At 39.6% G+C, this 27,479-nt stretch overlaps 1 protein-coding gene across 1 annotated transcript in view; it reads left to right on the top strand.

Annotated features, from left to right (window-relative positions):
* Window positions 1-27,479, top strand: part of FAM83B (family with sequence similarity 83 member B) — a 156,757-nt gene that overhangs the window by 44,152 nt on the left and 85,126 nt on the right. The gene's annotated exons all lie outside the window — the stretch shown is intronic.

Genomic DNA, 27,479 nt, shown 5'->3' with positions numbered 1-27,479 from the left:
GATTTCTGTCATTTGCCCTGGCATGTGGAATATCAGCTTGTAATAACCCATTCTTACCTAATCAGAGTTTATCACAATTTCTGGGGTTTCGATTCCCTGCATACTTTTTTTAAGAATTGACTACAGGTTCTCAGTGGAATTGAGATGTTGGGAGTATCCTGGCCATTAACCCAAAATGTCATTGTGCTCTGTCATGTTAGAAATTGCATTGTTCATCACCAAATTGCTCTTGGATCATTGGAAGAATTTGATTTGCTCTTGTAGGATAATTAGACAGCATTCTTTATTCATGGCAGTGTTCTTAGGTGAAATTGTGAGTACGCTCAATCACTTAGATGAAAAGAAACCCCTCACGTGAATAGTCTCAGGATTAGAGATGGGGAGGGGAGAGAGAGAGAGAAAAACCTATGGAGTCTTTATCCAGTTATATAGCACAAATATTAAGTGAATTACTGACTGAATACTGGGTAAAGGGATTTTGCCATTACTCTATATGAGAATTATACTAAAAGTTAGCTTCCAAACATTTCTTTTGGCAGAAACTTTTGAGGAATATTGGTTTGTTCCTTTTGAAGGAATATTTAAAAAAAAAAACCCATAAGAAATGTTTACTGTTCCCTGATCATGAATATGATTGTGTAGCTCATTAAAATACAAGCTAGTCAATAACTTTATAATCTCAAAATGATGCTTCAGCAGCGAGAAATTGTGTTATGAACTTGTTTCTAGAAGTTTATTGGGGCAAGATGATGCTCTTCTAGCTTGTCAGCCTAGCAACATCCTCTCCTTGCTTATTGATAGGTCAGAAGCCCTATACCAGAGCAAATAAGCTGTCAATCATCCAGAGGAAGGCGCTGCTTGGTATAGAATACAGTATGAGGCTGAGAGAATAGAAATGCATTGTCATGAATCAATGCACATTTCAAGAGGTGATTTCTCCCTACTGAATGAGTGTTTTGGGGTCATAAATATATTGACTAGCTTATCTTTGGGTGGGTTGAAATATCGAGCATGTTCAACTTTAGGGTTAATATTGAAAGTGTATCCAGTTTAAAGTGATCTTTGTCCAATTGTGCGTATTGTAAGCCAGCTAGCTGTAAATATCACTTGAAGAACATATACATCTTTAAATAGCTTCCTACAGAACAAATTGGACTCTTTTGCTGTGCATTTCAATCAAGAAAACAGAGCCCTTGTGTAGACACTATTGGAGTAAAGACTCCTATACACATTAGATATACATGGGGTCTCTCCCAATTCCTCCATGGACAGGAATCCTCAGCTTTCTTCTGCTAGAGAGCCACTGCTAAACTCTTCTTTGCTTTTCTCCAGGAGAACAAAAGGGTAAACCATTGGAAATCCAACAGGCCATATCCTTAACCTGAAATTATCCTGGGGGGTGTAACATAAGACAAAGTTACTGTTAGTGTATTTAGCTGACTAGTCAAATATATATGGGGGCAGTATGTCAGCACAGATGTTGAAAAACTACAGTATATCCAGATTAACTAAAAAATGGAAAAATAACTTAGTAAACACTAGGGATGTTATTCACTGCTACAAAAAATCTAAGCAATAAACTCTCATGGTCTATACCCATTTTTGCAATGATACATCTGTGCTAGAAGGAGACAATTGTTAATAAACAACCATCAATCTTCTATTTGCATGTAGAAGGACAATGAACAAAATGTCCTGTGGTGTTAATTGTTTTGTTTGTTGGACTGACATGCAAATCAATAATTTTTATTTTTTTCATTTTTTATTTTTATCATGGAAAAACCACAATCTAAGCATGAATATAACAAAAAACTCATCTGGTCATGCCCCAAAAACTCAAATGCTTATTGATTGATGATACTTGCCCAAAGACTTTGTGGCAATATTGCCTATTGATGACACTCACATGTTCTCAATTATGATCTTGCCTAATAAATCTCTACAGTATGTCAAAATACTTATGACACATCCCGCGTGACTTTACTTCCGAGCTATGTATGATTTTCTGCTAATGTCCTTTAGGCTAAAGTTGTTCTAAGCAAAACTGTGGTAGCCAAAAAGAGAATTCCATGTTATAAAGAAGCCCTCCAGGTGAAATGTGTAACCTGTGTTAGTCCTTGCATGATTTGTAAGAACTGAAAGCAGTAAATTAATTTTAATTTTAATTTTAAAGGTTTACATTGTGTTAGAGCTGGAAAATCTGATCTGAATGCAGTTAAATGCAATGTTTGGATCAAAAATATTAATGGCCTATCCATAGGATTAAATGTTTACATAATTAAGGCTACTTGCTGATCTCCGGTTTCCATTTTGCTATAAAACCAAATGATTACTACTACATATGAGCAGACCTGTAGATTTTACCATCCAATTTGATCTGATTCACAGAAAATAGAAAGTGTGTATTACCTGGCGTTGCCCTGAGAATCTTGTTTTCCATCTATTTATATAATTACCTTAAATTATCTGTCATCCACTTCTGTCTGGATGTCCTCGAATCCCACAATCTGCCGCACCGAAAGTACACCGACTGCCATAATGGAATACCCAAGTGATGGGTATTCCAGTATAGCTCCTGCTGGTGGTACCAGGCCCTTGCACAGTACCACCAGCTAGTCATCGCCAGACCCCTGCTGCTGGGACTCACCCGCTGCAACAATCCCACACCGCAAGGACCCCTCCCCACCAATGGGATCCAGGCTAGCGCTGGGATCCAGGCCGCCGATGGGATCCCTACCGCCGCTGGGATCCAGGCTGCCACTGGGATCCCTGCCGCCGGTGGGATCCTGGCTCTCGCTCGGATCCAGACCACAGGGCCACCCTCCCCTCCGCGCTGCCCCCATTAGGACGTCACTACCTTCCCGATGCGATAGCATTGGGCCTCCATTTAGTTTTATTATATTCTCCACCTACTATTCCTCATTGCTGTTCCATCAGACACACACTGTCTGCACAGTTTCTTCAGGGTTTTATGGCTTTCTCTCTCTATTTCTATGACATCCTCTTTGTATGCAAATTCACCCCAAAATAGCTGCTGCATTTCCTGCTTCTGCTTTTATACAGACTATTAAAGTCCGTTCTGATTACCTGTGGTATACCATTTAATGTGACAGTTGCAAGTCATTATGGGGAATCATGACCTCAGGTCATGTGAGCCTTCTCTTTTGCAATGCAAATAATTATGTTTCTACACAAATTTGATTTTCATCGAATTGATTAAATTATCTCTAGATAATGCTTATGAATAGGTTGGTTTTGCTGTTTTGCTTTGTTTAGTGTAATATGTTGTACGTGCTTTATATATTAAATGATGCAGTAATGTGTATGTTAATGTATACTTGAAGACATTCATCTTATTAGAAGAAATCGGCAGACTTTTTACAGCTATAGAAAACTATTGAGAAATCTTTATATTTGTCTTTTGTTTGCAGTTCTTTTCTTCTCCTAATCTAAATAATATAATCTGAGAGTGTTTTACAATTCTGAAAGATCTTCCTAATGCTCTAGCTTGTTCACGCTACATGCTATATGGTATCTATTATAATTGTACCCTAACTAAGATTGACCTTCAGTGTGAAATTAACAGCCTACAAATGTTAATCTACTTAAATAATTGGAAATAGTCTCCCTCTCAGGTAGCTTTCCCTTATAAATTTCTATAACTCTATGTAAATCTATTTTGTCATCTTTTCTAGGTCTGCCCTTTTGTGTGGAAATTTTTTACAACCTTTAAAAATTCATCTACTTAATTAAAAGAGAAATATTTCTGTATAACAGCTTCCTGTCACAGGGCCGCCTTTTCACATCCTAAGGGTACGGTCCCATGATCAGATACTGCTGCAGGTTGGACACTGTGTACATCTGCAGAATCCAACACGCAGCGTCTAGATGTTACAGCATAGTGGAATAAATCCCATGCCCTCTATGCGTGCACCGATGCCTGCAGATCACCCTCGGAGACCGATATACGGCATGTCTTTCCAGACTACAGCATGTTATTTTATCTCACGGAGATGCGAGATAAATCTCATCCATACAATGTATTGGGTGCGGTGATTCCACACGGTTCATGAACACATGCACAATCACAAGCGTTTAAAAGCCAGCAGTGCTTTGGATGGAGTGGACATGTGCTACGTCCAAAGCGCTGACCATGTGCACTCGGCCTAATAGAAAATTTGCATTTTCATTAGGACCTGAATTGGGGTTTTCTGATTTCCTTATGGAAATTAATGTTTAGGAATTCCTTCTCTATGGGTACATTCATATATTCACACAAACATATTGTGGGTTTGCATGCTGTGCATGCACTCAACAGACCATACAGGGATAGCACACAGACAATGTAGCTCATGTGCTTGTAAAAATGGGTGATTTTCCACACAGACATAAGAATGTATAGAGAAAATCACAGCATGCACAAGTCTTTTCTGAGGACCAAGAGCATATAATAGCAGACAGCTCCTATACCTGATGGGCACATGGAGCTGCACACGGAGCCAGCAATGTCTGCAATTTGCCCATGTGGCTGGTCCAATATGTTCAGTACTTAGCTTCATGTAGTTCACTCACCATTGCAAGTAGGGAAAAGCATCACGGAATAAGTGGGTGGGTATACACAAAACGCTTGATAAGACCGTATATATCACTGTCAGTAGTGCAGTATCCAAGGAGTTTGAACAAAGAAGGGTGCTCCCATTGACCAACTTCCCTTCATGGAAGGATAGCAAGGATAGCAGGGTAGTTTCTACATGTCATTTGCAGCTGGAGGTCTGACTATGGCTCTTATGTCTGCCAGAAGCCTATTATTTTTTATTATTTTACTCACTTGAATAGCGCCATTAATTTCATGGTGCTTTACAGACATCACGATCATTATTCCCTTCAGGGCTCACAATCTAAATTTCTTATCAGTATGTCTTTGCAGTGTTGGAGAAAACCAAAGTACCCAGAAAAAACGACAATGCTAATGAGAACATGCAAGCTCCTTGGCAGATGTTGTCGGTGGGATTTGAACCCAGGATCCAAGCGCTGCAAAGCAACAGTGCTAATTACTGCTACTAAATATACTAGTTTGCCTGTCAGCTTTTTCACTTACAGACAACTATGCATCACAAAGCAGGTTTTAGCCACCTCATGCACAACGAGTAAAATTAAAAAATAATATTTACATTTTTAAATATGTGACACAAATATAAAAAATAATATATATATATATATATATATATATATATATTTACATATGTATATGTAAAGAGAAAGATGGAGAAATAGAGAGTGAGAGAAAATATTAAAAGTTTTGTTTTTATAGCTATTTATATGATCACTACAGAGTCTCAAATATGAAAGCGTAGTATCTTTGTAATTTCTTCCCATAACAGTGTGACTTTACTTTTAGTCACTTCAATAGCACATGGAAAAAGTTATCTTTTGATTCTAATATTCTTTTTTTTATGTTTGAATTCCCTCCTGATGGAAATACAGCTCTGGCAAAAAGAGACCACTGCAAAATTTTCAGCTTGTCTGACTTTTCTCTCTATGGGTATATTTTTGAGTAAAATGTAAATTGTTCTTTTATTCTATAAACATCTGACAACATGTCTCCGAAGTTCCAAGCAATAAATTTGGTATTTTTTTTCTGAAAGGGAGAAATGGTCAAAATTAAAAACACCGTGCTTTCAGTCCTCAAATAATGCAAAGAAAACAAGTTCATAATCATTTAGAAATACTAATCTTTTAACTCCGGAAGAGTTCAGAAATCAATATTTTGTGGAATAACCATGATTTTTAATCACACCTTTCATGCGTCTTGGCATGCTTTCCACCAGTCTTTCACACTGCTCCTGGTGCAAAAATGTAAGCAGTTCTTCTTTGTTTGATGGCTTGTGACTATCCATCATCCTCTTGATTACATTCCAAAGGTTTTCAATGGGGTTCAGGTCTGGAGATTGGGCTGCCCATGACAGGGTTTTGATGTGGTGGTCTCTCAATTTTTGCCAGAGCTGTATATAGTAGTTTAGACTTCCACCATCTTGCCAAGTTCTATGCAGAACTGTTGTTTTCATGTTGCCATGCCTTATTGAAGGTTGAATTATCAATGTAAAATACTGCAGTTCCCATAACTCAATTGTTTCCTCACATATATGTTGTATTGATTCACAACTGTCTTCATGCCTTTCTAGTTAACAATAAAGGGGGATACTTTAATTACTCCCCGTCTTCACAGACAACATACTGTGCAACTGCTCTCAGGGGAGACATAAGGTAATTACATGTTTAGGTAGGGCAAGTTAGAAGCCAGGGATAACACTAGGAACTTCCCTCTACACTTCACTAACCTCAACCTATTGTCTCCTTCCCCACCATCCTGTAGAATGTTAGCCCGCAAGGGCAGGATCCTCGCCCCTCTGTATCAGTCTGTCATTGGTAGTTTGCTTACTGTAAGTGATATCTGTAATTTGTATGCAACCCCTTCTCCTGTACAGCACCATGGAATCAATGGTGCTATATAAATAAATAATAATACAAATAATAATAACTTGGCTATGTGGCTGCTTGTGTGAGATTGGACATAAAGTTATTTTTAACACTTCCCTAAATTAATTTGAAAAGAAAAATAACCTGATATTTATTTCCAAATCCTCTTGTGTTTTTAGTATTAATACTTTGCTCCAGTAAGTAGAATTAAAGCCAATTCTTATGTTTACACTAATAAAGAATATACTTGCATAAAATGATGCATACATTAAAAATATAAATGGTAGTTCTCTAAGGCCAAAAATATTTTTTCATTTGCTAAACATATAGTACCTCTAACCTCTATTATATCTACAACTGTAAAAATATTTGATATACATTAGGACATGTTCCCGATTTTATAATCTTATATAGATATATGAAGTCATTGACGAACCTAGCATGTACTCTTGGTAAAGATGCAACTAAGGTTACAGATCTAGTAAGCGCCAAGCACGCTAAATATAAGCACTACTATACTCCAAAGCTGTTACATTGTAGGCTGCTGCATCTGTAAATAGCGAAAATTGTATGAAGTTTCTTTGATTTTTCATTCATCTCATATTGAAAAAAAATGGAGGTCTCTCCTTTTTTCTCTATATGAACTGTTAGATCACATGGAAAGTGATCATATATGTCTTTTATCAGAAGTATTGACTTTTTATTTTGAAAATAAGGCTAATTTGAGAGTCTTGATATTTATCTAGCACTCAGTCCATTGATTATTTTATTGAATTAAAGTAAAATTCATATATATAGAATACATCTTTTATATTTAAACAATATTTCAGCCAATGATCTTTTTAGAGGCACAGATTCGTGTAATTCCATTCATAAAAGCTACTTAATGTGTTGAAGGATCAGTCTTACGGCTCATTCATACATCCATTTTTTGGCTCAGTGTTCCATCTGTGTTTTAATGGATCTAACTTTTCCTTAGCATAGCCTACGGGGCTGTTCACATGTCCAATCTTGAAAGCGTTGGATCAAAATTAGCAATGCAAGTCTATGGGTCAATAAAAAAAATCAGACAGCACTTGGATGCCACCCTAGTGTTATCCATTTTTCACGACCAGCTAGATAGGAGACAGTAGAAAAACTCTTTTAATTTTCATCCAAGAAAAACTAATGCAACTCGGACCAAACTCTGATGAAACTGAGCCTATACTGAAACTCTGAACACATTCATTGATTAACCTTGAGCCATTTTTCTCATACGTAAAGAAAACGTACATGTGAATGAGCCCTCACACATTAAAAGAAAGTATTGAAAAGTTTATTCCTCTGACCATTAAAGCAGAATTTTGTAGTTTTATTAATAACCATTTACAAATTTGGAGAACACTATTTTAGGAGGAACCTGCCATTAAATTCATGCTTCCCAAATGAGAAGCAGCATGAAGCAAAGTCTTGCTGCACAATTGCAGCCAGGTATGTTTTTCTGCCCCAGCATTTCAAAGAAAATATATTTTGAAGTGCCGGTAAGCATCTCAAAGCTCTATTAGTTCCTCTCTATGTACAGACAATGGAGAATTCTGTCAATCATCTACAGCAGAGCAGAGAGAATCTGTCCGTGGGTGGTGCTGGACTAGTCAAGTATCTGCCTATAGTGAATGGATTCATGCTATCCATGATTTGGAGCCAGGCAGCATGAATCAAGTGATAGGTTATTTTTAAAAGACTAATAACACTACAAAAATACTGATAAAATTAAAGAAAAAACATACATGTTTGCTGTGTTTGTCACTTTCTGCACATTCTTGACTCAGATTTGTAGAAATCGTGCAGAGGACAGAGTAATATCTTTCCTTTCAAATGTTTTTATTTTTGAATGATGGGAGAGGTGGAGATCAAAAGTGCATGACTAGCTTTTGGGCATAGGGAGCATTGTGGAGTCCATTGATATGATGTCTCACTTTATGAAACTACAGGATATCTCTCCCAAACAGCTGGATTATCTGGGCCTGATGTTCGAGTTCCGGTATAAGGTGTGCTATGCGTTTTAAGTGAGCATGATGGATTGCTACAACTGGCATAGGAATTTCAGATCTGCTGTCTAGGATCTGGTTATATTCAATGATCGTAGGCAGTGGTAGGCAGAATTGTCCGTCTAAGGACTAGATTTGGTAGTCACTAGCTTTTCTGCCTGCTGTTGTCACAGTACCTGCACATGTCTTTAATGAGTAGGGAGCGCTTGGCCCTTTGAAGTTGAATAGATCAAAGAATGTTGATCTAGCAAAGGATCGATTACTTTGATCATCCAAGCTAGCATACAGTCTTACAGCTTGGTCTCTATGGCCTTTTGGGTACAATCTGAGGAGGCAAATTTTTGAACAGGACCTACTGTCTATTGTTCCTTTGCAGACTTCTGTACATTGTGAAGTGATCTCCGGCGTAGCTGTATCAGTGTTCCTTTACTCCCCGCCATGCTCACTGTCAGATGGCATGTTTTGTGTACTTCATGGAGCTGGGCCAGGGTGTAGAGCAGTGTAATGATCTGTGGTGCATTTTACAGTGACCTTGCAATCCTTGGTGAGATGAGTTGTGGATGAGCAGCATTTGTAGCAGAAATAGTTTTCTTTCAGGAAGTTTCTGCGATCTGGCATAGATTTTCCTCTGAAGGCTCTGCATTTCAGGAGAAGATGAGGCTTCTGATGGAGCAGGCACTTCTTGTCAGGGTCCTGCACCTTTGTCTCTGATTGGGAGCAGACAGCAGACCTGTAATTAGAACCTGGAGAAGAAGCATAAGTCTTGTGCACTGCCACAAATGTTCTGCGTGGATTTGCAACTGGAGACGGTATGACATATTACATTGCAAAGTCAAAGCTGGGATCGTTTCTAATTCTTGCTTGTTAATGTATAAAGTCTACAAAAATAGAGAAGGGAAGAAATGGAACACTGTGTTTATATTTGTGCGTGGAATCATGTGTGAGCCACCTCTCCTGTAGATTGTAAAGTTATAGGGTTAACACCTCTGGCTGTGTCGAGGAATGCAAGTCCCTGTAGGTTATCTACATATTTGGCAACTTGGACTTTCATTAGTAGGTTGCTTAGTTCTCTAAGTTTATGGAGACCCTTGTTAGATATTTTAGGAAAGTCATCAATTCTTTTGAACAAGGCTCTTTCCCGTTACCACTGCTGAGCCATAACACTCACCCAGCCTCTCCCAGATCTCTTTGAGGCCAGTCTCACGGTGGTTTATATTTAAATCTCTGAAGCTTACTGCGTGTCTGTCTGACTCTTCTCCCAGGTATTTGACTAAGAGGTCTATTTCTTCCCTGTGTGACATTTTGGGATCAAGCTTTCCAAGCTCTGTAACCTTCAGCTTGGTTAGTGAATTTCATGAGTCCCTTGGCAACAAGTTCACGTCATGTGAAGAACTTAACAAATTCTGTTGTGAACCAATTGTCAGCAGAGTATACTGGTGATGGGTCATCCTGAAAGTGATGTGAGGTGCATTCATACCAGTTAGTATCCTCTGGGTGGCACCAGCCGGTGTCATATTGTTTCGGTCTGATGTACGATGTGTCAGCAAGGTGATTTATATTGGTTACCTGGTGAGGGGCAAGGTAGTCATTAGCAGGGTTGTTTTGCTCCACGTTTTTTTCCACTCGCTTCACTGGAGATGTTGTGTTCTTGTTTTGGTACCAGTTCAGGGTTATAGTTTGGATCAGGAAGTTCATTAACATACTGAGATGTGCATTGTGGTCAATCTTGCAGTGGAAACTCCAGACTCTGGCTGTGCAGAGATTGCCGCACCTGTATTAAGTCTCTGTGTAGCCGGTGACTTGAATCCCCCTAGCTGGATGGCTGCCTTTTCACTGCTCTGTCCTCACTAAATGAGGCAGGCTCATGTAGCTATACAGGCAGCTAAATCGCTATACGAGAGTCCAATAAGGAGACTGTGGTTGAGTCTGTGCTTTTATTGAACGTGATAGTATATGGCATGGTTAAACTGTAAACAATCATATATATATACAATCAGTGCATGGTACAGCATAAATGCACATTATACATGTTATACATTATGCATGAAGGTTACAAACTAGAACTGACCAGAGATACAACGGACTATGCTAGGCTAACATTTGGACAGAAATTAACTATAAAGAGCACAAATACATGCTGGCAATGCAATCGCAAGGGGGATGTAATAGAGGAGTCTTTCCTTGAATGCAGAGTGAAGGAAAATGGATGAAAATAGATGGGGATGGAGGCTGAACTACCATAATGCATTGCAAAAATGGGAGAAGATTCAGACATAAGAAATGGGAGAAAACAGAAAATAGGTCCGCAAACATAACTTTGACTGCTAGAGGGAGCCAAAAAAGTACAGACAAATTAATAAATAACCTGCAGCATTAAGCAAACAAATAATCAGATACAACAGATTAGATGTCTGAGACAGAACACATATGTTCTTTATTTTTGTGATACATGGTTTTAAAACCTATGTTCAATAAACTTTATTGATTTTATTTTTGTGTGAGTGGTTTATGGATGCTTGGTATCCAGCTTTAGGTTATATATAGCAGACAGAGCAAGAGTGAGGAGTTTCATCCTGCATCCAGCTGTCTCACATCCAGAACCATTATGGTGAGAATTAAAAGAAGAAGAACATAGCAGATATCCTGGCGCACACGTAATGGAGAATTTGTCAGATATTTTTCACCTTAGTTTTCAATACGAGACAAAATAAGAAAAAAGGAAATGAAGAGCTTAAGGGAGGAAAGACACAGTACCGCAGCACATCTGTCACAGGGAATATCAAAATATGTCCCCCTCATGTAAACTTCCTCAGAACAGGTAATCCTAGGAACAAGTAAAAAGGTGATGGACTCTGAAAATTTGTGTGACTCCTGAGAAAACCGATTGCAGCTGTTCTTGCATGTAGACTAATTGAGCAAACCCTTTTAGGCCATGGGCACACGTTCAGTATTTTTCGCATTTTTTTTGCGTTTTTTCGCTATAAAAACGTGATAAAAACGTGAAAAAAACGCTTACATATGCCTCCTATTATTTACAGTGTATTCCGCATTTCTTGTGCAAATGTTGCATTTTTTTCTGCGAAAGAATCGCATCGCGGAAAAAAAAAGCAACATGTTCATTAAATTTGCGGAATTGCAGGGATTCCGCACAACTAGGAATGCATTGATTTGCTTACTTTCCGCATGTGGCTGTGCCCACCATGCGGGAAGTAAGCAGATCATGTGCGGTTGGTACCCAGGGTGGAGGAGAGGAGACTCTCCTCCATGGACTGGGCACCATATAATTGGTAAAAAAAAAGAATTAAAATAAAAAATAGTCATATACTCACCTTCGATGGCCCCCGGAGTGTTCCCGCCTCTCTGGTGCACGCTGCCGCTTCCGTTCCTATAGATGGTGTGTGTGAAGGACCTGCGATGACGTCGTGGTCTTGTGATTGGTCGCTTGACCGCTCATGTGACCACTCACGTGACCGCGATGTCATCGAAGGTCCTGCACACACACACCATCTATAGGAACGGACGCCGCTGAGGAGATCGGCTGTCTGCAGGTGAGTATAATCATTTTTTTTTTATTATTATTTTTAAACATTCTATCTTTTACTATTGATGCTGCATAGGCAGCATCTATAGTAAAAAGTTGGTCACACTTGTCAAACACTATGTTTGACTAGTGTGACCAACCTGTCAGTCAGTTTTCCAAGCGATGCTACAGATCGCTTGGAAAACACTAGCATTCTGCAAGCTAATTTCGCTTGCAAAATGCTAAAAAAAACGTGGATTTCTTGCAGAAAATTTACGGTTTTCTTCAGGAAATTTCTGCAAGAAATCCTGACGTGTGCACATACCCGTATAGGAAATAGAGATGATCCACAGTATTGTGTTGTCTGGTTCTTAGTACTATGTAAAATGTTTGCACTAGCATTGTTTGTAGTGTGTTTTTAATAACTGAAAGTAGTATTCTTTGGCAGCAGTTTGTCTCATAGCAATGAACATGATCTGGTGACTAAATAGCTGTCTTTTCAAAACAAAATTGGAAAGGGCACATTGTGGATATGTACAATGTTTTTAATAGATCCTGGATTAAAAAAAACATTTATCTGATTAAAAAAAAGTCTTTATTTTATTTAAATTATATATTTGAGTATATAGAAATGAGATCGTTTTGCAAAATCAGAACAAGGACAACACCAAAACTACACCCATCTGAACAAGGGAATCAGAATTACATTAAATATTACTACGGAATTCTTTTTACCTATAATCAGTATATGGATAAAACTTTTTTTCTATTTTACAGGATATGTTCTCTAAGTAGAATATGTATTAAAGCTGTACTACCAGATATATATGGGCAAGAATGTCAGATTCTGAAAAATATGTGCAATTCATTTGTATTTTATAGACTCAGACTCAAGCACATGGGTGCAATGTGATTTTTTTATTGCTATAATGCATAATTTATTCAGAAAGAAAATGAATACATGCATATAGCAATCTATATATTATTCTGTTCCCAAACTGCGTTGAACAGGTTTGATGACTAAACACTGAGGATCTGAGAAAACTAATAATGAATGTTATATTATTGCGCTCTGCAAACTCATGGATGATTCATTAACTACACAAGCAAATTAAAAGATAAACCAATAATTATTCTCTGCAACATTTTAATTAACCATTAGAAGTGTCTCAGGAATGTTGTGCCTGTACGTTTTTTTGAAGAATAGCATAGAATTGTAAATGTCGTGAGATAATTTTAGATGCAAATTATTCTGAAATACTGTATACACGTGTCCACTTCTGAAATCCATTCATTCTTAGTATTACTACATTTTTTTTCTATTTTTTTCATACAAATCTATAGAGCATTATAAAAAATACTAGATGGTGGCCCGATTCTAACGCATCGGGTATTCTAGAATATGCATGTCCACGTAGTATATTGCCCATTTACGTAGTATATTGCCCAGTCACGTAGTATATTGCCCAGCAACGTAGTATATTGCCCTGCCACGTAGTATATTGCCCAGCCTTGTAGTATATTGCCCATTTACGTAGTATATTGCCCAGTCACGTAGTATATTGCCCAGCGACGTAGTATATTGCCCTGCCACGTAGTATATTGCCCTGCCACGTAGTATATTGCCCAGCCATGTAGTATATTGCCCATTTACGTAGTATATTGCCCAGTCATGTAGTATATTGCCCAGCGACGTAGTATATTGCCCTGCCACGTAGTATATTGCCCAGTCACGTAGTATATTGCCCAGCCACGTAGTATATTGCCCTGCCACGTAGTGTATTGCCCAGCTACATAGTATGCAGCACAGCGACGTAGGATAATGCGCAGCTATGTAGTATATTGCACAGAGCCACATAGTATATTGCACAGCTTTGTAGTATATTGCCCTGCCACGTAGTATATTGCCCAGCCACGTAGTATATTGCCCAGCCTTGTAGTATACAGCAGAGCCACGTAGGATATTGCCCAGTGACGTAGTATATTTCCGAGGCACGTATGTCACAGGGCCAAAAAATAAAAAATAAACATACTCACCTAACGATCCGAGGGCCCCTTGTAGTGTATCATACTCACCATTCTTGTCGCTGCTCCTCTGCGTCCCGTGTCTCCTCTTCCTGGGATCCTGTGCAGATGGTAGTGCTCGGCTTCAGGAAAATGGCCGCGGGATGCCGCGCGTGCGCAGATCGAGATCACGGCGGCCATTTTCCTGAAGCCGAGTTCCATTGCAAGTGCCAGGGCTGGTGGGAGCAGGACCTATGAAGACGTCGCGGTCACATGACCGTGACGTCACGGCAGGTCCTTGCCGCACACCAGCCCTGGGACCTCACCGCAAGCTGACGCTTGTAATGGAGCGGTCCGGGGAGCGTGGCAAAGAGCGAGAAAGGCGGCGGAGGGTGAGTATAGCAGGTTTGTTTTTTTTAATTATTTTTAACATTACATTTTGTACTATTGATGCCGCATAGGCAGCGTCAATAGTACAAAGTTGGGGACACACAGGGTTAATAGCAGCAGTAACGGAGTGCGTTACCCGCGGCATAACGCGGTCCGTTACCGCCGGCATTAACCCTGTGTGAGCGGTGTATGCGGGCGCCGGCAGTGAGTGCGGGGAGTAAGCGGCCATTTTTTTCTGGACTGTGCGCGTCGCTGATTGGTCGCGGCAGCCATGACAGGCAGCTGCCGAGACCAATCAGCGAACGAATAACCGTTACAGAAGGACAGACGGAAGTACCCTTAGGCAATTATATAGTAGATTTGCATTAATTTATCTTATTTTTATGATGTATAGAATAAATGAAATTCAGCAAACTTAGCATTGACACTCTTCATAAAAGCTTTTATATAGTTTGAAATTCTGTTTCTCGTTGGGTATATTCACAAGCCTTCATTATAGAGGAACTGCCATGAATATTTTTTACATGTAACGTGTTTATATGTGTATGGTATGTAGCATAAGTATACTTACCTACCCAGTATCCAGCACTGTTTGTCTCCTTTCTTAGCGACGTCATTGGAATAGCCACTAGCTGGATCAATAAATTCTGTATGCATGAGCGGAAGTCTCTTTTACATTGTAAGCCTATGAAGCCTATGAAGCCTTATTCTATAGGCTCACATGGCAAAAGACACTTCCAGGTGATGCAGAGCACAGTATAACCTGGAGGAGTCTGTAGAGTGGTGACATCACTATTAAGAGGAGCAGAACGGGTCCTCATCCTGGAGAAAGCAGCTGTTACACACCTTGATGGGGTGGATCCCAAGCCTTGTCTGCCTCTGCTGTCTCCCATTCTGCTTCGGCCACAGCGAGAGCTCCTCAGCAAAGACATCGGTCTCAGCGTCTTGCCTAGACTCATGCTGTTCGCTTGGTTACTGCTGTCTCTCCAGCCAAAGCTATAGTAACTAGCAATAGGCAGTGGTGAGCAGGTAATCACCATACTGAGCATGCTCGTGAGGTGGCGACCTCTCATTGGTGGCCGGTCGTCAGCTGCTCAAGTGATGTGGCAATTTCGGATTGGTCCATGAGCAAGGTCCTATCTGACTGGACTTAAGCGGAGCATATAAAAGGGTCTTTGGGGGGTGAGCTAAGATCCTTTACTTGCTATGTGTGTGTCAGTGGATGCTTTACCACTCTGTGTGCACGTGCCGCTACTAGCACGGCTATTGTATGTCTAGACAGGCAGTGTAGGGTGGGAACTCCCGCTTGGCTTAGTATCTGACTCCGGGCGGCTCAAGTAGTGTGTGGCAGTTAGCACAGCCGAGTGTCAGAGCGAGTACAACCACCAGCCTAGACTTCCCTGGGGGTATCTATAGGGACCCCAACTAGCGTCATTACTTGCTGTACTCCTGTGCCATCTAACAGGGTATAGCTCTGAGTGCTCTGTGATTGTACCACTCTGTGGAGCAACTGAGCAGGAACTTTGCATTCTTTCTACACAGAGTGACCTTTAACTCTGTGTGTTTACGGTGCTTGCATGCAGCATCGCTCTGCCATTGTTTACTAGCTGCAGTTCCTCCATCACCACACGGTGGACCCCGGGTTCCGATCGCACCTTCTCATAATTTATATTTGGTGTGATCTGCAAACCCTAACAGCAGCTGTATGTGTATATTAATACACTCACCCTACATTACATGCACATAACCATAGAAATAATGAAAAAAAAACTTCATAGTCAGGCTTCTTTAAGATGCCGGAAGAGCCGCCGAGTTACCTTAGTGGAAAAAACATTATGAAAGCTCTAGCTGTCATTTCACTGAAGCGTCCTCATTAGTGTCTTTTCAAATGCTTTGGAGGCTACACCAACACCAACAGCATTTTTGCTTTATACCTTCAAGTTTGGGAGCTGCCCAAAGAATGAGCAGGCTACTTCCGCTTTAACCCCTTAAGGACAGAGACACTTTGAAAGTTAATGACCAGGCCTCATTTTTTTAAATCTGACCAGAGTCACTTTGAGTGACACTGCTCAGAAGGGAAGGAGCGCCATGTTGTAGTACAGATTTTGCTGAAAAGACCATCAGGTGTCAGAACAGCAGGATGAAACATTAGTGACCCCATTTTACAAACTGCACCTCTTAATGAGATCATCTATGGGCACAGAGAGCATATTGCCACCACATGTGTTTCAAAAATAATTATTTAATTGAGCTGTCAACAAAAAAAATTACATTTCTAAAACTATAATGTTATTTTAGCCTCAGATTCTACATTTTCCCAATGGGAAATAGGTAAAAATGAACAAATAATTTGTTACATATTTTTTGAATGTGGCACTATTCCATATGTGGTTGTACAGTACTGTTTGACCACACAGTGAAGCTCAGGAGGGAAGGAGCGCTATTTCTGCTAATAGATGATGAATGGAAGTGAAGGTTTGTTTTTTGTGGTTTGAGTAAAAGCTGTTATTGGTGGCATTTTAGAGTACAGAACATTTTGGATCACATTGATATTGTGATCTATGCTGAGCACTTACATTGGGGTTTATATTGATACTATTTTCAGGAACATACTTTTTTCATCGCTTTCTATTCTGATATTTGGGAAGCAGAATGATCAAAAACTAGCAACTCAGAGATTGTTTTTTTTGCGATTCACCGTGTGATAAAAGTGATAAGGGAGTTTTATTGTTCGGGTCAGTACGATTCCAGCAATACCACATTTTTATAATTTATTTAGGTTTTGTCGCTTCTACACAATAAAAAAAAATGTTATGTAAAAAATATTGTTTTTGCATTTCTATATTCAGAAAGCTGTAACTTTTATTTTTCTGCTGATAGAGCTGTATTTTCAGCAATCCCATTTTTCTCTGTATTCGCCTTTTTTATCGCGTTTTATTCCACTTTTTTCCCAGAGGTATGAAAAAAACATAGTTTGTCACGTTTTACTGCGTTCACTGTCGGGATTAACTAGTGTCACAATTTTAGAGATTGGGTTGTTCATACAAGGCGATATCAAATGTGCTTTATTCTCGTTTTCTTTTTCTTTTTTTTACATAAAATGTGTATTTATGTGTATTATATTTTTATTATTATTATTTTGTAATTTGTTTACAATTATTTTTGCTTTTTTTTAAATATTTTTTACTTAGTACCTCAATAGGAATTTCACTTTTTCTAATTGGATCTCTGGTATAAATCATTGATTTCTGGCAACATGATGATTCTGCATATTTTACTTGGATTTAATCATACAAATAATGCTACAATAAAGATTGATTATTTGTATTACATTTTGCTTGTGGTATCACAGGGGTATTGGAGGAAATAAAAGAGGAGACAATGGGCGCAGAATCTAATTGTAGGTGTATGACAATATCTGCTGTGAATGGTTTTGATCATTGCACTCACCCTTTGGATGTCTTGTACAGGGTGGAGCGCGGTAATTTGCTTTTTTGCACTGCATGCTGTGGCGGCACTGTCGGTCGAAGAGAGGGGAGAGTGGGTGTGGCTTACAGTGGCTGATGGGAGATTTGTATTCCTCCGCCTTTCAGTTGCCATCATGCAGTGGACACGTGAGGAGAGGTCATTTTGTGTTGAAGCGTATTTTTCAAATGCCCACTCGATCATTGCAGTGCAGCGTGCTTTTCGTTTACAATTCGCTGTTCCTCCACGCGGACATGTTCCTGGACGGCAATCAATTGTAAATTGGGTGAATGCATTCAGAACAGCAGGGAATGTGTCATGTGTATGAAGGGGACCTGAGAGAAGGATTACAACACCACAAAACATCGAGAGAGTTAGAGCAGCAGTACTGCAATCTCCGAAACGCTCTGCTCGGAAGCAATCATTTGCTCGTGGCATTTCAAGACGTTCTCTCCACCGGATTCTTCATGATGAACTGAATTTTCACCCGTATAAAATGTGCGTGGTCCAACAATTGTCAGCACGGGACTATTTGACACGGCGGACCTCTTGTGAAGACATGTTAGCAACGATACCCCGTGACGCAATTGTGTTTTTTTCTGATGAGGCACATTTTCACCTCAGTGGGTGTGTAAACAAACAAAATATGCGTTACTGGAGTGAAACAAACCCCAGAGAAGTTCACGAGAGACCTCTGCATTCGGACCGCGTCACTGTGTGGTGCACCATATCACGAGTAGGCATCATTGGTCTTTACTTTTTTCAGGATAACGGTCGTGCCATAACTGTGAACTCCGAACGGTACTTGTCTATGATACAGGATTATTTTCAGACGGCTCTTGAGGCAATGGAACTAGAGGATACATGGTTCCAACAGGATGGTGCCACTGCACACACAGCGAGGGTTACCATGAATTGTTTGAGGCAAATGTTTCCTGGACGGCTTATCTCTTTGAGGGGAGATGTGAACTGGCCAGCACGCTCACCAGATTTAGCCCCATGCGATGTTTTCCTTTGGGGTTACCTGAAGTCTAAGGTGTATATCAACCGTCCCAACACCTTGGAAGACCTAAGGAACAATATTGAAGCTGAAATTGGCAGAATACCAGTGGACATGCTTGTTAGAGTTCATGAAAACTTCAGAAAACGTATGCAGCAGTGTGTGGATAGCGAAGGTCGACATTTGCCAGATACACTATTTAAAACCATGTAATTTAAAAATTCCATTACTGTTCAGTATAATTAAAATATAAAATAAATTTTTCTAATGATCATAATTTTTTTATTTCATTCCCAAATCAGCAAATTACCGCGCTCCACCCTGTATATTCACTCAGAAGGACCATATGATAAATCCAATCTTTGTAATCCTCAGGTCTTCAGCACAATGACGGGAACAAAACCAGCCTTGATGCAAGGTTTGCTTGAGAATGTAGTATTGGGGAAAAAAAGGGATTTCCCTTTTCGGCGCTACCGGAGGGCAAGGATAATTCGTAAAAAATTTTTATTTAAACACTTTACTGAGCCAAAACAACGCGTTTCAGACTGCAACGGCCTTCATCAGGTATATTATGCTTTTAACCCCTTCACCCCCAAGGGTGGTTTGCACGTTAATGACCGGGCCAATTTTTACAATTCTGACCACTGTCCCTTTATGAGGTTATAACTCTGGAACGCTTCAACGGATCTTGGCGATTCTGACATTGTTTTCTCGTGACATATTGTACTTCATGTTAGTGGTAAAATTTCTTCGATATAACTTGCGTTTATTTGTGAAAAAAATGAATATTTGGCGAAAATTTTGAAAATTTTGCAATTTTCCAACTTTGAATTTTTATGCCCTTAAATCGCAGACATATGTCACACAAAATACTTAATAAATAACATTTCCCACATGTCTACTTTACATCAGCACAATTTTGGAACCAAAATTTTTTTTTGTGACGGAGTTATAAGGGTTAAAAGTTGACCAGCAATTTCTCATTTTTACAACACCATTTTTTTTTAGGGACCACATCTCATTTGAAGTCATTTTGACGGGTCTATATGATAGAAAATACCCAAGTGTGACACCATTCTAAAAACTGCACCCCTCAAGGTACTCAAAACCACTTTCAAGAAGTTTATTAACCCTTCAGGTGTTTCACAGGAATTTTTGGAATGTTTAAATAAAAATGAACATTTAACTTTTTTTCACACAAAATTTATTTCAGCTCCAATTTGTTTTATTTTACCAAGGGTAACAGGAGAAAATAGACCCCAAAAGTTGTTGTACAATTTGTCCTGAGTACGCTGATACCCCATATGTGGGGGTAAACCACAGTTTGGGCGCATGGCAGAGCTTGGAAGCAAAGGAGCGCCATTTGACTTTTCAATGCAAAATTGACTGGAATTGAGATGGGACGCCATGTTGCATTTGGAGAGCCCCTGATGTGCCTAAACATTGAAACCCCTAACAAGTGACACCATTTTGGAAAGTAGACCCCCTAAGGAACTTATCTAGATGTGTGGTGAGCACTTTGACCCAACAAGTGCTTTACAGAAGTTTATGATGCAGAGCCGTAAAAATAAAAAATCATATTTTTTCACAAAAATGATCTTTTCACCCCCAATTTTTTAATTTTCCCAAGGGTGAGAGAAGAAATTGGACCCCAAAAATTGTTGTACAATTTGTCCTGAGTACGCTGATACCCCATATGTGGGTGTAAACCATTGTTTGGGCGCAGGGCAGAGCTCGGAAGGGAAGGAGCGCCATTTGACTTTTCAATGCAAAATTGACTGGAATTGAGATGGGACGCCATGTTGCATTTAGAGAGCCCTTGATGTGCCTAAACATTGAAACCCCTAACAAGTGACACCATTTTGGAAAGTAGACCCCCTAAGGAACTTATCTAGATGTGTGGTGAGCACTTTGACCCACCAAGTGCTTCACAGAAGTTTATAATGCAGAGCCGTAAAAATAAAAAATCATATTTTTTCACAAAAATGATCTTTTCACCCCCAATTTTTTAATTTTCCCAAGGGTGAGAGAAGAAATTGGACCCCAAAAATTGTTGTGCAATTTGTCCTGAGTACGCTGATAACCCATATGTGGGTGTAAACCATTGTTTGGGCGCAGGGCAGAGCTCGGAAGGGAAGGAGCGCCATTTGACTTTTCAATGCAAAATTGACTGGAATTGAGATGGGACGCCATGTTGCATTTAGAGAGCCCTTGATGTGCCTAAACATTGAAACCCCTAACAAGTGACACCATTTTGGAAAGTAGACCCCCTAAGGAACTTATCTAGATGTGTGGTGAGCACTTTGACCCACCAAGTGCTTCACAGAAGTTTATAATGCAGAGCCGTAAAAATAAAAAATCATATTTTTTCACAAAAATGATCTTTTCACCCCCAATTTTTTATTTTCCCAAGGGTAAGAGAAGAAATTGGACCCCAAAAATTGTTGTGCAATTTGTCCTGAGTACACTGATACCCCATATGTGGGTGTAAACCATTGTTTGGGCGCAGGGCAGAGCTCAGAAGGGAAGGAGCGCCATTTGACTTTTCAATGCAAAATTGACTGGAATTGAGATGGGACGCCATGTTGCGATTGGAGAGCCCCTAATGTGCCTAAACATTGAAACCCCCCACGAGTGACACCATTTTGGAAAGTAGACCCCTTAAGGAACTTATCTAGATGTGTGTTGAGCACTTTGACCCAACAAGTGCTTCACAGAAGTTTATAATGCAGAGCCATTTTTTTATTTCCCCAAGGGTAAGAGAAGAAATTAGACCACAAAAGTTGTTGTTCAATTTGTCCCTAGTACGCTGATACCCCATATGTTGGGGTAAACCCCTTTTTGGACGCACGGGAGAGCTCGGAAGGGAAGGAGCACTGTTTTACTTTTTCAACGCAGAATTGGCTGGAATTGAGATTGGACGCCATGTCGCGTTTGGAGAGCCCCTGATGTGCCTGAACAGTGGAATCTCCCCAATTCTACCTGAAACCCTACCCCTAACCTCACCCCTAACCGTTTACTGAACATTTTCTGACAGTCATAAGTGCCACGTATATAAGTGCCACGTATATAAGTGCCACGTATTTAAGAGCCACGTATTTAAGTGCCACGTATTTAAGTGCCACGTATTTCAGTGCCACAATATTTCAGTGCCACGATATTTCAGTGCCACGTATTTCAGTGCCACGTATTTCAGGCACTGAAAAATACGTGGCACGTAAATACTTCAGTGCCACGATATTTCAGTGCCACGATATTTCAGTGCCACGTATTTCAGTGCCACGTATTTCAGGCACTGAAAAATACATGGCACGTAAATACGTGGCACGTAAATACGTGGCACGTAAATACGTGGCACGTAAATACGTGGCACTTAAATACGTGGCACTTAAATACGTGGCCACTGAAATATCGTGGCACTTATATACGTATATACGTATATAAACGTATATTTCAGTGCCACGTATTTCAGGTTAGGGGTAGGGTTAGGGGTAGGGTTAGGGTTTTTTGTTTTTTTCTTGTTTTCTTGTGTTTTTCTATAAAAACGCATGCGTTTTACCGCGTTTACATGCATTTTTTCACACATGTGGTTTTTTTAAAAAACGCATGCAGATAAAAACGCAAGTGTGAAACCAGACTAAAAGACGCTTTTTATAGCAAAAAAGTTTTTGCGTCTCCACATTTTGAGACCTATAATTTTTCCACATTTTGGTCCACAGAGTCATGTGAGGTTTTTTTTTTTTGCGGGACGAGTTGACGTTTTTATTGGTAACATTTTCGGACACGTGACCATTTTTTATCACTTTTTATTCCGATTTTTGTGAGGCAGAATAACCAAAAACCAGCTATTCATGAATTTCTTTTGGGGGAGGCGTTTATACCGTTCTGCGCTTGGTAAAATTGATAAAGCAGTTTTATTCTTCGGGTCAGTACGATTACAGCGATACCTCATTTATATCATTTTTTTATGTTTTGACGCTTTTATACGATAAAAACTATTTTATAGAAAAAATAATTATTTTGGCATCGCTTTATTCTGAGGACTATAACTTTTTTATTTTTTTGCTGATGATGCTGTATGGCGGCTCGTTTTTTGCGGGACAAGATGACGTTTTCAGCGGTAACATGGTTATTTATATCCGTCTTTTTGATCGCGTGTTATTCCACTTTTTGTTCGGCGGTATGGTAATAAAGCGTTGTTTTTTGCCTCGTTTTTTTTTTTTTTTTCTTACGGTTTTTACTGAAGGGGTTAACTAGTGGGCCAGTTTTATAGGTTGGGTCGTTACGGATGCGGCGATACTAAATATGTGTACTTTTATTGTTTTTGTTTGTTTTTTTTAGATAAAGAAATGTATTTATGGGAATAATATTTTTTTTTATTATTATTTATTTAGGAATTTTTTTTTTTTTTTTTTACACATGTGGAAATTTTTTTTTTTACTTTTTTACTTTGTCCCAGGGGGGGACATCACAGATCGCAGATCTGATAGTGTGCACAGCACTCTATCAGATCTGCGATCATACTTTCATCGGAGCAGGCTGCAGCTTTCATCTGCAGCCTGCTCCGACCCGGAAGTCCTCCCTGCAGGACCCGGATACAGCCCCTCGGCCATTTTGGATCCGGGGCCTGCAGGGAGAAGACGTTCGGTACGAGGTGAGTACATCACCTTGTACCGATCGTCTCAGGGAAGCCCGCAGGGAGCCCCCTCCCTGCGCGATGCTTCCCTATACCGCCGGTACACCGCGATCATGTTTGATCGCGGTGTGCCGGGGGTTAATGTGCCGGGGGCGGTCCGTGACTGCTCCTGGCACATAGTGCCGGATGTCAGCTGCGATATGCAGCCGACACCCGGCCGCGATCGGCCGCGCTCCCCCCGTGAGCGCGGCCGATCGCGTATGACGTACTATCCCGTCGGCGGTCATGGGGGCCCACCCCACCTCGACGGGATAGTACGTCAAATGTCGGGAAGGGGTTAAATAAAACATTTCTTTTTTGGAAAAAAAAGTTTGTCTTTATAGACTAGTGGTTGCTAACACATATGACAGGGGCATGCCTGAATCAAATGAGGTTTACAAACCTTTTTTTCCAGAAAAGAAAAAAAAATGAAATGCATAATACACCTGATGAAGGCCGTTGCAGGCTGAAACGCATTGTTTTATCTCAGTAAAGTGTTTAAATAAAACATTTTTTTAAATGAATTATTCTTGCCCTCTGGAAGCACCAAAAAGGGAAATCCCTTTTTTTTCCAATACAACATTAATTTTGCTTGTGATAGTAATTATTATTGGCTTAAATCTACATTTCAGGTTATGTCTAGATGTCTACATTGAAATGTTGATTCGGGGATTTTTTTCTGATTGACATATTTTGGGTCATGGTGTTTTTGCCTTCTTCTGGATCAACACCTTAGGATTAACGTTTGAACTCAATGGACCTATGTCTTTTTTTAACCCTAAAGGTCAGGTCCCCATGCCCTCCAATCTAGCAGCATTCAGCTATTTGTGAATAAACTCCCTCCCTAACCAACCCTGTATAACATAATTCAGTGAAATAAATGCTTTAAAAAAGCATTTATAATATCTGCTTTTCCTATGCTAATGACTGAGGGCTTTGACCAGTAATTGGGCCATTTGGTGTCCCAGACTAGTCAGCCCTCTTTCCATGTTATTTTGCCCCTGTGGGCATTACAACATAAGTTGCATGAGTGGCATCATCACCGCATATGCAAATCTTGAGCATGTGTGCCACTCATTCTGTTAGCATCACGGTGTCTCTGAAACTGGATGTATGCTTCCCGCCTTTAGAGGAGCGCACTGCTCATGTCTGGAAGTTTAGAAGCTAGCTTCCAGTCAAGCACAGCGTTTGCCTCTGAAGCCAGAAAGCATACATCAGAGATGCAATGATGCTGCCGGAATGAGCATCGCACGTGCGCAAGATTTGCATAAGTGGCGTTGATGACGCTGGTGCAGATAATGTTATCATGCCCACAGGGGCATGATAACATGGAAAGAAGGCAGACTAGTCTGGGGAAACTAACACCCCATCAAGTAGTTAAAGCCCTCATTAGGAAAAGTGGAGGTTATAAATGCTTTTTAAAAGCATTTATTTAACTGAATTAAGTTATACAGGGCTGGTTAGGGAGGGAGTTTAGTCACAAAAATCTGAATGCTGCTGGACTGGAGGGCATGGGGCCTGACTGGTTCCCTTTAACAGCTAAGAGACTGAAATTTCTGGCTCATAGAGGGGACTCCCAATGAGGCATCCACTTCCATTACTTTTTTATGCTTTGATAGTTCATCTATACATCGATTGTCATTGTAAGACAATCCTTTGAAGTGAGCTGTATTAGTACATATTATAAAAAATTATAACAGCATTCTCAAATGTGATAAAGTAATTTATAAAGGGATCTGTATACACATTCATCTATATCTTACATTAGAATGATCAGGGAATTTCACCCTTTAGCAGAAAAATAAATAGTAGATATGCAGTAGTGTATCTGTATCTCAAGAACAGTCTTAGGAATAAAATCCAAGGTCCTGCTGAGAATGATAAATCCGACACTTGTATTGGCTTACAGCAGAAAAAAATGGATAACTTTACGGCTTTTATTACCGTTCTTAAAAACCTTATCAATTGCCCAGGAATGAATTTGACCTGGCAAATGTGCAGATAAAAATGCCAGAAGTTTTTCAGTCACTTTTAAAACGATTAGAAAATACCAAAAATAAATTCATTCTATAGTTGCTTTTAAAATTGACAAATGTTCTACACTTATATTTGAGATGTTCAAACAGAAATAGAACATGAGTACCTCAAAGAGAACCTTGAATTTAAGCTGTACAAAGGAATTACATTTATTTGTCAGGAAAGTTGAGTTTGCAGAGTGGAAGCCCAAAAGGAACTATCCGAACCTAGTATTTTCCCCAGAGGTAAAAAGTACATTACCTTCTTTACTTTTAGCCAGACAATCCTATTTAACTGAATTTGGCCTGTATTAAAATGGGAGAAAAGGTCCTCCTGCCATGAGCGTATAAAAAAGTGTTGTGGTGACCCAGAACTCACCCAGAAATTTACCTTGGGGGTGGCCACCTGTCCTGGATAGTGTGACAAATGATACGTGCAATATAATTTGATTGAGGCTTGATTGGTGTTCAAATAAAAGTGATAAGGGCAGCATTATTGTTACATGAACTATAACTATGCTTTCAACTTTTTGCTGCTGACGCTGTCCTACTCACCACAGCTGAATACTTTACATCAACTAATTTTTTTTCTACAACATTGAAAAGGTCTTAAAAATCGAATCTATATGTACTGTACATTGCCACAGATTTTAAAAAATCCACCTAAAAATCTAGGGGAAAATGTGCCTTAAATTTTTAGCTTATGTTCATACGGTAGGTTTTTCTTGGAAAAATCTTACATGTTTATATAGTGGAATCTATGGCAGAAATCCAAAGCTTTACCGCAGAATTTGGATGCTGATCTGCAGTTTTGGTCTACATTGGGTCTTCATACAGACTAGCCTCATCAATAGGACTAATCTTTGTATGTACAGTATACCAGTGATGTTTCCAAACTGGCTCAAAATGGAGAACACTAAAAACCTGTGCAGGGCAATGCAGATTTCACATTGAAAACTATGAAAGGCAGTTTTTTGGTCAATTTCACAAAGACTTTGGAACAAATCTGCATGATATTCACACATACCCTAGCATGTCGCTTCCAAATGTACTGTTCTACGCTTCTACTTCTGTCAAATCTACATATTTTCTTTAGAGTTTATTCTAAAACTAAAACAATATTCACAACAAATTTGAAACCAGTAATTGTTCACTACACACAAAAACACACACAAACACACACACACAAATACCTACACACACATACACATTACACTGCACACATGTTTACACAATCAATATACATGCATACATATTACATATACTACATATATGTATACACAAATATACTCACATTACACAAATGCATATACACTCTTTACTTCTACACACATTGGACACAAATAAACACCCTCTTCTTGCCTTAAGGTATTAAACTGCTACACATAAATTGGGCAGATTCCATATGTACTCAGCAGCATCTCTTTCTGCTTACCAGTGTTGTGAGATAGAGGGGACGGGCCACGTTCAGTAATGTGACAGACTGCAGGAAGTCTTCTGAAGATTTTCATAACTTTTTTAGGCTGGGCAGGTGTGCGCAACGGAGACTGGGCAACGAAGAATCAATAGGCAGCCTGCAGACCAAAGTAGGGAGATGCAGGAAGTCTTTCTCTGAGGGTACTACAATAGAGAAGAGGAAACCTAGACCCAGCTTCATCATAATCTTTGCGCCCATTTTTGTCTAGTTTTGTGTGTTTTGTGCCTTTTTTGTTTGCACCCAATTCTTTATTCTATTTGTGTTTTTTTTTAAGTCTTTTTAATATTTGCTTGCTTGGCTTTTTATCGTGGACAAATGTTTCTAATTTTTTTTTTGCCTCATTCCTCAATTGAGGTTTTTTAAAAAGTTGCAGAATTTGATACATCTCCACTCCAGTTCCCTCTGGTGTATTTTAGAGTATGCTAGTAT

The sequence above is a fragment of the Ranitomeya variabilis genome, chromosome 2 (genome assembly GCF_051348905.1).
Source record: "Ranitomeya variabilis isolate aRanVar5 chromosome 2, aRanVar5.hap1, whole genome shotgun sequence".
In the NCBI taxonomy this organism is placed as follows: Eukaryota; Metazoa; Chordata; class Amphibia; order Anura; family Dendrobatidae; genus Ranitomeya; species Ranitomeya variabilis.
The sequence above is the reverse complement of the archived record's forward strand: the minus strand, read 5'-3'. Positions and strand labels throughout refer to the sequence as shown.